This window comes from Primulina tabacum, chromosome 8 (assembly GCF_025594145.1).
Source record: "Primulina tabacum isolate GXHZ01 chromosome 8, ASM2559414v2, whole genome shotgun sequence".
NCBI lineage: Eukaryota > Viridiplantae > Streptophyta > Magnoliopsida > Lamiales > Gesneriaceae > Primulina > Primulina tabacum.
The window spans coordinates 31785171-31794779 of NC_134557.1; positions in this window are offsets into that span (position 1 = coordinate 31785171).

Consider the following 9609-nt stretch of genomic DNA (forward strand, 5'->3'; position numbering starts at 1 on the left):
GGCTTCAATTTTCCCGCTGGTCTCTGATGCTCTGCTTTGACTTGCTGACAAGTCAAACACTCGGATACATATCTCAAGATGTCTCTCTTCATGCCTGGCCACCAATATAACAACTGCAAATCTCTATACATCTTTGTACTGCCCGGATGAATGGAATATGGTGTGTCGTGGGCTTCCTTCATAATAAGATCTCTCAAAGAATCGTCACTAGGAACCCATAGACGGTCTCGATAACGGACTAAGCCATCCACTACTGAATATAATTTCCGGCCCTTGGCTTCATCTCTTGCTCTCCACTTTTGCAACTGCTCATCAGTAGGCTGTCCATCCCGAATTCTGTCTCTCAAAGTCGACTGCACTGATAATGTGGCAAGATTAGGGGCCTCGCCCCTAGCATACACGGCAAGCTCAAACCGCTGTATCTCGGACTGCAACGGTCTTTGGAGTGATAATTGAGTGATAACCGCTGCTTTTCTACTCAATGCGTCTGCCACTACATTAGCTTTCCCCGGATGGTAGCTAATGTCACAATCATAGTCCTTTACCAATTCAAGCCATCTGCGCTGTCTCATATTCAACTCCTTTTGGGTGAAGAAGTATTTCAAGCTTTTATGATCAGTGAATATTTTGCACTTCTCCCCATAAAGGTAGTGTCTCCAAATCTTTAATGCAAAGACTACTGCTGCAAGCTCAAGATCATGAGTAGGGTAGTTCTTTTCATGAATTTTCAACTGTCTTGATGCATAGGCGATAACTCGGTCGTTTTGCATCAGAACTGCACCTAAACCTAGCTTAGAAGCGTCGGTATAAAGAACATACTCCCCTTGCCCTGATGGCATGGATAACACTGGTGCTGATATCAAGGCTTGCTTCAACTTGTCAAAACTGTCTTGACACTCGGATCCCCAAATAAACTTAGCATTTTTCTTCGTCAAAGATGTCAAAGGCACTGCAATAGATGAGAACCCCTTGATGAATTTGCGATAATAGCCAGCTAGTCCCAAGAAACTGCGAATCTCGGTGACACTCTTCAGTACTGGCCACTCTTTTACTGCCTCAACTTTACTCGGATCAACTTCCACGCCATCCCTAGAAATGATGTGGCCTAAGAACGCCACTCTATCAAGCCAAAACTCGCACTTGCTGAATTTTGCATAAAGCTTTCTGTCTTGTAAAACTTGCAGTGCTGTCCTCAAATGGCGACTATGCTCCTCTCTGCTCTTGGAATAGATTAATATGTCATCAATGAAGACAATAATAAACTGATCCAGATACGGCTGAAATACGCGATTCATGAGATCCATGAAGATCGCTGGCGCATTGGTCAACCCGAATGGCATGACCATAAACTCATAGTGCCCATATCTTGTGCGAAATGCTGTCTTGTGCACGTCAGACTCCTTGACTTTCAACTGATGGTATCCAGATCGCAGATCAATTTTAGAAAATATCGAAGCTCCTTGCAACTGGTCAAATAAATCCTCAATTCTTGGCAGTGGATACTTATTTTTTATAGTGACCCTATTGAGCTCTCGATAATCGATGCAAAGACGCATACTACCATCTTTCTTTTTCACAAACAAAACCGGTACGCCCCATGGAGAGTAACTAGGGCGAATAAAACCTTTGTCTAGCAATTCTTGAATTTGATCTTTCAATTCTTTCATTTCAGCGGGTGCTAGATGATAAGGTGCTTTAGATATAGGAACAGTGCCCGGCATAAGGTCAATAGAGAACTCCACCTCACGATCGGGCGGAATGCCAGAAACGTCTTCGGGAAAGACGCTAGGAAAATCCCTCACAATATCAACATCTTCTAGCTTCTGGCTGATGGATTCATGTGTAGTAGTGACACATGCTAAATACGCCTGACATCCATGCTTAATAAGCTTCCTCGCACATAGACAAGAGATAATGTGCGGCATTTGCTGGTTTCTTGCCGCCTCGAAAACAAAAGATTTACCACTGGGTGGCCTGATAGATACTGATCGCTGACGGAAATCAATCGAAGCTCCATTCGCAGATAGCCAATCCATCCCAAGTATAATATCGAATTCGGGCATAGGAAGCACAATAAGATCTGCCCGAACAACATCTTTGAATAAACGAAGCTCCAGATTCTTAACAATCTTAGACGTGAGCATCTGATCACCGGATGGAATCGAAACTTTGAAACCCAAACCCATATCTTGAGGAGTAACATTCAGTCTTTTGATGAAGGTTTCTGATATGAAAGAGTGTGTAGCTCCTGAATCTAGCAAAGGATAGGTAGCTACGCCTAGAATGATGATCCTCCCCGTGATGAGTGTAGTGTCTGCCTCTTCCTCGGCTTCCTCGGCATTCATCACATAAGCTCGGGCCGTAGTAGCTGCTTTCCTCTTTGGGCAATCAATAGCTTTGTGACCGGCCTCCTTGCAGTAGAAACATTTATATGATCCCAACTCGCATTTGCCAAGATGTAGACGGTTGCACTCCTTGCATGGTTGCCTCTCAGCAGGCTTTGGTGCTCCCGGATTCTGTGGCTTTGGTGGCGCTGGCTTCTTGACTTGACCTCGGGGCTTTTGAGGCCCTTGAGGTCTAGGAGGACCCGTATTTGGCTTCTTGTTGGGTTGATTGTTATTCTGATAGTGCTGCCTCTTGCGCTGAATCTCAAAGTCAATGTCCTTTAAGGACTGCTCAGCCTGATATGCATAAGTAACTGCCATAGCATAATTCTCCGGACGCATCATCATGACTTTATCCCGAATGGTAGGTCTTAGGCCATCCTTGAAATGCCTAAGTTTTTCTTCCGCGTCTCCAGCAATAAGGGGTACAAAGTGGCAACCCCTATCAAACTTCTTCACAAAATCGGCAACAGGTACGTCTCCCTGGCGGAGAGTCATAAATTCCCTCTTTATCCGGCTTCTGACGTCAGCAGTAAAGTATTTCTCATAGAATTTCGTCTTGAACTGTGCCCAAGTGAGTGTAGCAAGGTCAAAACCATGCTCGGCTCCTTCCCACCATAAAGAAGCGTCATCCCTAAGCAGATAAGTAGTGCACCTCACACGGTCGGCGTCTCCCATGTTCAGATAGCGAAAATGTACCTCGAGTGATCGGATCCAACTCTCTGCAGCAAATGGATTGGTGGTGCCAGAAAATTCCTTCGGCCCTAGCCTCCGGAACTGCTCATAAATATCATGCTGTGGCTGCTGCTGCTGCATATGCTGTAACTGCAGCTGTAGCTGTTGCTGCTGTATCTGCTGCTGCTGTAACTGTTGCTCGAAGAGACGAGCCATACCCTCTAATGCACGAGTAGCAGGATCCCCTGGAGGAGGTGGTGGTGGTGGTGCATTTCTTTGACTATTCCCTCTGCGATTAACACTGTTCTCTGCCTGATTCTCGATAACGGGTACGCGTCTAGGAGGCATTTTATCTGAATGTTTTCCAAATTCTAACGTAACCAACATGCATTTAAATCTAAGTTCTCTAATCATGTAACACATCCTGACTTAATTAGCATTTTAAGCATGCAAGGCAATACTACTCAAAAAGCTATTAAACATGTATCATAAACATAATATCCATAACGTCATGCAGGTTAAATCATATAAAATCACATAAAGCAAGTAAATCTTACAACTTGAGGCTTGACGAGTGATATTCCCGGCGCTGATGGTGGCACAACCCTTTGCAGGACCTTTGCTCTGATACCAACTGAGACGTCCTGCTCTTTTTATTGCTTTAAAAGTACTAGAAATTTTTTTTTTCCTCACTTAGCATCGGCCGAACCATAAAATATTTTTGACATCATTTTAAAAATAAACATCCAACTGCTATTTAAAAATCCAAAGAAAAATATTTTAAAGCATAAAATCGTCAAACATTTTACTAAACCTAAAAAGCAATAATTTGAAAAGTAAAGCCCATACTAAACCTCTCAAAAATCTCTCAAAAGCATAAATAAGTAATCTTAAAAATCTTTAATCATAAAGCATGAGTCAAAAGTCATAATGCGGAAAAAGTAGAAGCGCTGGTCCTCGGGTTGTGTGCGTCTTCAGTCCAGTCAAATCACTCATCAAGTCCTCCCTCAATACCACCTGCATCCATCACACCTAGTGAGTCTAAAGACTCAACACACCATAATCTTGATAACGAGTAATACGTAATACAGTCAACATATAACGGTGAAAAATATGTGTACTTAAAATATCGTTTTCATGAAGATGCATAAACATAAACATTTTCATAAATATTTTCATGATGCATAAACTTTAAACATAAACATTTTCATAAAATACTTTTTCATGACATGCAACCATAAACCTTAACCTTTTCCCTTTTTCCTCAATATGACATGACATAAAACATTTTTCATGATCATAAACATTTTTCCTTTTCCTTTTCCTTTTCCTTTTCCTTTTGTTGAATTCAGATCGTTAATTGTGACTTTCCTGATCATGCTCATGAGGGTCGATGGATCCATCTACATAAAACTACAGTACTGGGCGGCGGGGGACACCAGCAACACTCTCACCGGTCAACTGGGCCCTGGCCTATCATGATTCGAATAGAAATACGCTCGTCGGGGCTCCCTCTGGGGCCTTTTCCCATAAATGGGCTCCCTCTGGGGCCTTTTCCCCTCACGATATTCCCATTCTTCCGTTACCACAAAACCGTTACCACATATCCGTTACCACATATCCGTTACCACATATTCGCAATGATGGAAACACGATCGTCGGGCTCCCACTGGGACCATAACCCTCACGACGTTGCCAACATTAACGAATTAGTCACAATTATTTCACATCCTTCAACATTTTTCATTCACATCACTTTAGAAAAATCATGAATATCATTACGTTTTTCATTTTTGAAACCAAGCATGCAACATGTATTTTAAATGTCTTCCCTCAATCATAAAAATAAAATAGACATTTAAAAATCATCATTCAATCATGAAAAATTCATAAACATTTAAAAATAATCATATTTTCATAAAATAGCATTTAGGGCACTGCCATGACCTTAACTAATTTCTAGGTGTAAAAAGACCGTTTTACCCCTGGACTCGACATTTTACGTTTTCGACTTTTTCCTTGATTTCACGACTCTAACATTTCCCAAATAATTATTTAAGCTTACGTGAATTTTTTTTTTCATAATTTTATTTGGCTTAAATGTTAGACTTTTTCAATTATCTTTTCTTAATTGTTTTAACAGTGTTTTAATCCCGAAAAATACCAAACTTTAATATAAAATTCTTAAATTCTAAATTTAGTCTTTTTATATTATTTTAGCCCTTATGGACCCCGACTCGACCCCCGTGAGCCGTTTTCCAATTTTTTTCTTTACTTAAAACCCTATTTTGACACCTAAACTTCGACCCCGAGCCAACTTCTGATTTTCACGAGTTACCCCCGAACCATGTCGAGCCAAAACTTGCCCAACACAATAATTTAGCCTACTGGACTCTAACTTTAACAAGAAACCCTCCCCAAAACCAAAAACGAAGGTCCCCTCTACTGCCCATAAGCTGGCCGAGAGTTATATCCTGCATGGACTCTATGTTTGATGCAATAAGGACCCTAGCCGACACTCTAGCCACGAACCAGCGTACCTAGCACTTACCCAGGATCCTAAGGACTCGCCCTAACCCTGCCCAGCAAGCTTGGAACGAGCCCTTCCCTTCCCTGCAGCCGCGCACCTCCTGCACGCGAACTGCCATGCTTCTCGGGTGGAGTCCTTCCTACGATGGACTCTTCGCCGCCTCTCCTCTCGAGTCCTAGCATGGCTAGGACTCTTCCTTGGTCTCCCCCACGCCCCTGGCTAGCCCCTGGACAAGAGTCGCACCAAGCCCGGCCGTGAGGACCCCTAATCGAACCCATGTTCTTCCCATGACAGCAACTTACGTTTTATTTGGTGCTCTTCAAATTCCAGCGTGTATGGTGCGCTTACAGGACCCTAACTCACGTGTAAACCCTTGTAAATCATGGCCTAGATCATGGCAGTCCTTAAACAACATACAATCATGTTTTAAGAATCAAAAACCTTGCTTAACATATCATGCTATGATCCAAAACGAAAATTTAGAAAAGTGGCACTTGTTTTTCTTTCATGTTATTCATGCATCCAATAATTTAAGCATTAATATGATATGATGGATGAGTAAAGGGAGATTACGGTGTGCCTTTGGGTTTTATACGCACGAAAAACCGTTGACGACGAAGAACGGGACGCGACGATGGCTTGCTCTTGGCTTGATGCCTTCGAAAACCTCTTCTAGCTTGGTTTGGTGAGTGCCGTGTGTGTGTGGGAGTGTTTTCAGATTTTAAAAAGTGTGTGGCCGATCCCTTGATGCAAAACGTGTAGGGTTTTGGGGAGACTAAATCATGTATTATATACTAATTATTTGCTAACATGGCTTTAGGCCCATTAAGCCAACAATTAAGCCCATTAGCCTTTAATTAGAATTAAATAAAATATTAACAAGGTTTTTGTTTAAATAAATTTGTGAATTTATTAGCCGGGTTGCCAAAAAGCTCGTATTTTAGTTGAAAAATCAACACCGATAAAATTTACGCCCCGGCGTATAAAATCACCTCAAAACCCTTAATTTCATAAAAATACTAAAAAGCATCGACCATCTTTTAAATAATTAAAAATAATTATTTAATATAAATATTTTACGTTTTCTTCAGCCCTCGGTCCCCGTTCCTCGATCGTCACTTGAATATTCCTAAAAATACATTTTTTTATGCATGATGACAAATAAATCTCATTTAGCATATAAACAAGTACGTCACATAATTAATTAGCAGCTAAAATCAATTAATTACTCAATTTTTCATAATTTCCTAGATTCGCATGCAGTTGGATTACGTCGTCTTAATTTTGGACCTTACACAAAGACCCTGGTTGTCCTAATATTTCATGTATTATTGGAGAACAAAAGATTAAAAAAGCCTTCCTTGATCTTGGAGCTAGTGTGAATTTACTTCCATATTCAGTTTATCAAGAACTCAATCTAGGCGAGTTAAAATCTACTTCGGTAACATTTTTACTTGCCGATAGATCTGTTAAAGTGCCAAGAAATATGGTAGAAGACGTATTGGTCCAAGTTGATAACTTTGTATATCCTGTCGATTTCATAGTTTTAGATACACAACCTATCGAAGCTTGTAATGCAATTCCTGTAATTCTGGGTCGTCCATTTTTAGCAACTTCTAATGCCTTTATAAATTGCAGAAATGGAATAACGAAGTTGTCATTTGGTAACATAACCTTGGAGCTCAATGTTTTTAATCTTTGTAAGCAACCACATGACAAAGGAGATGAAAGTGAAGATGAAAATCTTATTGAAACTCTTGTGGAAGAAAACATTCAAGAAGAGAGTACTCGTGATCAATTAGATATTTGTTCAATTGAAACTGTTAAAGAAAATATTGAAATTGATCTTGATGATTTTATCAGGTATCACTCGTTACCAGGATCAGAGAAAGAATTTGATGCAAAATATGAGAACAAAGACGAACCACCCATATTGGAGTTAAAACCCTTGCCAGAAGAATTGAAGTATGCATTTCTTGGAGAAGATGAAACATATCCGGTGGTAATTTCTTCCAAACTAGAAAGTGATCAAGAAGGTTATTATCAAATTCCCATTGCACTCGAAGATCAAGAAAAAACTACATTCACATGTCCTTTTGGAACATTTGCATTCAGAATGATGCCATTTGGTTTATGCAATGCCCCAGCAACATTTCAAAGATGTATGCTAAGTATTTTTTGCGACATGGTTGAAAATTGTTTGGAAATTTTCATGGATGATTTAACTCTTTGGAAATACATTTGATAATTGTCTTGAAAATTTGGAAAAAGTTTTAAAAAGATGCGAGGAAAAAGGTCTTATTTTAAATTGGAAAAAATGTCATTACATAATTACTTCTGGAATTGTTTTGGGACATGTCGTGTCATCTCATGGAATTGAAGTTGATAAAGCAAAAGTTGATGTCATTGCCAATTTACCCTCTCCAAAAACCATTATAGAAATTCGTTCATTTTTTTGGCATGCTGGATTTTATAGAAGGTTTATAAAGGACTTTAGTTTAATCTCTAAACCCATTTGTAACCTCTTAACAAAAGACACTGCATTTGAGTGGACTCAAGAATGTCAAAATGCTTTTGATAAAATTATTCAATATTTAACATCAGCTCCTATCATGCAACCTCCTGATTGGTCTTTACCATTTGAAATAATGTGCGTTGCGAGTAATTATGCAGTCGGTGCAGTACTGGGTCAAAGAAGAAATGGTAAGCCTTATGTGATATATTATGCAAGTAGAACTTTAAACAATGCTCAAATGAATTACTCACAACTGAAAAAGAACTACTTGCTGTAATATTTGCATTAGATAAATTTCGTTCTTATTTGATTGGATCAACGACTATTGTGTTTACTGATCATTCTGCTATTAAATATTTGTTGACCAAACAGGATGCCAAGCCACGAATGATACGATGGATTTTGTTACTCCAAGAATTTGACATTGTGATCAAAGATAAAAAAGGAACCGAGAATGTCGTAGTCGATCATTTATCGAGACTAGTAACAGGATCATCTTGTGAAATGACACCAATTAACGATAATTTTCCTGATGAACATCTATTTTCAGTTACTACTACACCTTGGTTTGCTAACATAGTAAATTTTCTTGTGACAGGAAAAATGCCACCGCAATGGAGTTCTCAAGATAAAAGAAAATTTTTGAATGAGGTAAAAAACTTTTATTGGGATGATCCATATCTGTTCAAGTATTGTCCAGATCAAATTTTTCGACGTTGCATACCCGACAATGAGGTAAGTAGTGCCATTAAATTTTGTCATTCAGAAGCATGCGGAGGACATTTTTCTTCAAACAAAACGGCTGCAAAAATCTTGCAGTGTGGATTTTATTGGCCCACTTTGTTTAAAGACACCCACGAAATCTGCAAGATCTGTGAAAATTGTCAAAAATTGGGTGCGATTTCAAAAAAAAACATGATGCCTTTGAATCCTATCATTGAAATTGAAATCTTTGACTGTTGGGGAATTGATTTTATGGGACCTTTTCCATCGTCGTTTGGATACTTGTATATTTTAGTTGCAGTTGATTATGTTTCCAAATGGATAGAGGCAATTCCATGTCGAAAAAATGATCATAAAATCGTCATTAAATTTTTAAAAGAAAATATTTTTAGTAGATTTGGAATTCCTCGAGCCATGATAAGTGATGGGGGAACTCACTTTGTTAATAAATCATTTGCTTCATTGATGAAAAAATATGGTATTACTCATAAAGTAACTACTCCTTATCATCCTCAAACAAATGGACAAGTTGAATTAGCTAATAGAGAGATAAAGCAAATTTTGGAAAAAACTGGTAACTCAAATAGAAAAGATTGGTCTCTGCGACTTAATGATGCACTTTGGGCATATCAAACAGCTTTTAAAACATCATTGAATATGACTCCCTATAGGTTGGTTTATGGAAAACATTGTCATTTGCCTGTGGAATTGGAACATAAAGCTTATTGGGCGATCAAAACTTTAAATTCAAGCATGGATGATTTTAACAAATTGCGTAAATT